The 2,464-nt window shown below is 37.2% G+C and overlaps 1 pseudogene; it reads left to right on the forward strand.

The window, feature by feature from the left end:
• The first annotated feature begins 288 nt into the window (after positions 1-288).
• On the forward strand, positions 289-1,394 carry LOC115895240 (annotated as a pseudogene).
• The last annotated feature ends 1,070 nt before the right edge of the window (positions 1,395-2,464 follow it).

Genomic DNA, 2,464 nt, shown 5'->3' on the forward strand with positions numbered 1-2,464 from the left:
GAAGATTGAGAGCAAACCTGAAGCAGGGAACCATGAATGTCATGACAGTACTGACTAATTTATGCGGGTCTTTCAGTAAGAGAGCTCATCAAATGTTATATTTTAAATAAATTTTATTTTGTATATTGAAGGTATACAAAGTGATGTTATGGGATATAAATACAGAGTAAAAATTTTACCACAGTGAAGCAAATAAACATGTCCAGCATCTCACATTAGTTGCACATTTTCCCTTATCTTTAAAACTCTTTAAAAATAATTCATTTTCTGCTACCATCCTTGCTCATTACCCAGCCTGTGGTCCACTCCCACCACCAGCTGGAACCCTGGGGACTACGACGTCCCTCAAACCTTGCTTCTAGGAGACAAAAAGAACATCCAGTCATGGATAAAAATGAGCTGGTTCAGAAAGCCAAACTAGTCGAGCAGGCTGAGTGATATGATGACATGGCAGCCTGCATGAAGTCTGTAACTGAGCAAGGAGCTGAATTATCCAATGAAGAGAGGAATCTTCTCTCAGTTGCTTACAAAAATGTTGTAGGAGCCCATAGATCATCTTGGAGGGTCATCTCAAGTATTGAACAAAAGATGGAAGGTGCTAAGAAAAAACAGCAGATGGCTCGAGAATACAGAGAGAAAATTGAGAGGGAGCTAAGAGATACCTGCAATGATGTACTGTCTCTTTTGGAAAAGTTCTTGATCCGCAATGCTTCACAAGCAGAGAGCAAAGTCTTCTATCTGAAAATGAAAGGAGATTACTATCGTTACTTGGCTGAGGTTGCCACTGGTGATGACAAGGAAGGGATTGTGGATCGGTCACAACAGGCATACCAAGAAGCTTTTGAAATCAGCAAAAAGGAAATGCAACCAACACATCCTATCAGACTGGGTCTGGCGCTTGACTTCTCTGTGTTCTATTATGAGATTCTGAACTGCCCAGAGAAAGCCTGCTCTCTTGCAAAGACAGCTTTTGATGAAGCCATTGCTGAACTTGATACATTAAGTGAAGGGTCATACAAAGACAGCACGGTAATAATGCAATTACTGAGAGACAACTTGACATTGTGGACATCGGATACCCAAGGAGGCAAAGCTGAAGCAGGAGAAGGAGGGGAAAATTAACCGGACTTCCAACTTTTGTCTGCCTCATTCTAAAATTTACACAGTAGATCATTTGTCATCCATGCTGTCCCACAAATAGTTTTTTGTTTACGATTTATGACAGGTTTATGTTACTTCTATTTGAATTTCTGTATTTCCCATGTGGTTTTTATGTTTACTATTAGGGGAGTAGAGCCAGTTAACGTTTAGGGAGTTATCTGTTTTCATCTTGAGGTGGCCAATATGGGGATGTGGAATTTTTATACAAGCTATAAATGTTTGGCATAGTACTTTTGGTACATTGTGGCTTCACAAGGGCCAATGTAAAACCGCTTCTGTGTTTAAGCAAAGAAAACTGCCTACATATTGGTTTGTCCTGGTGGGGAATAAAAGGGATCATTGGTTCCAGTCACAGGTGTAGTAATTGTGGGTACTTTAAGGTCTGGAGCACTTAGAATGCTGTGGTAGAAACATACCCCATGGACACCACAGGTTAAACCATGTGTATCTGTGGAACACTCAATCTCAATGTGCACATCTTTGACTACAGCTGCAGAAGTGTTCCTTTAGACAAAGTTGTGACCCATTTTACTCTGGATAAGGTCAGAAACAGTTCACATTCCATTATTTGTAAAGTTACCTGCTGTTAGCTTTCATTATTTTTGCTACACTCATTTTATTTGTATTTAAATGTTTTAGGCAACCTAAGAACAAATGTAAAAGTAAAGATATAGTAAAAATAAATTGCTTGGTATTGATTACTTCATGTATATCAAGCACAGCAGTAAAACAAAAACCCATGTATTTAACTTTTTTTTAAGGTGTTTTGCTTTTGTGATTTTTTTTTTTTTTTTTTTTTGATACTTGCCTAACATGCATGTGCTGTAAAACATAGTTAACAGGGAAATAACTTGAGATGATGGCTAGCTTTGTTTAATGTCTTATGATATTTTCTTGAACAATCCAAGCATAATTGTTAAGAACATGTGTATTAAATTCATGTAAGTGGAATAAAAGTTTTATGAATGGACTTTTCAACTACTTTCTCTACAGCTTTTCATGTAAATTAGTCTTTTGGTTCTGAAACTTCTCTAAAGGAAATTGTACATTTTTTGAAATGTATTCCTTATTCCCTCTTGGCAGCTAATGGGCTTTTACCAAGTTTAAATACGAAATTTATTGTAACAACAAAACTAATATAACTACTGTTTCCATGTCCCATGATCCCCTCTCTTCCTCTCCACCCTGAAAAAAATGAGTTCCTTTTTTTTCTGGGAAGGGGGGAGATTGATTGGAAAACAATGTAATATGTTCCATTTAAAATTTTGGTATATGACATTTTCTAACTTAGGAAGCCACAATG

Source organism: Rhinopithecus roxellana, chromosome 2 (assembly GCF_007565055.1).
Source record: "Rhinopithecus roxellana isolate Shanxi Qingling chromosome 2, ASM756505v1, whole genome shotgun sequence".
Taxonomy (NCBI): Eukaryota; Metazoa; Chordata; class Mammalia; order Primates; family Cercopithecidae; genus Rhinopithecus; species Rhinopithecus roxellana.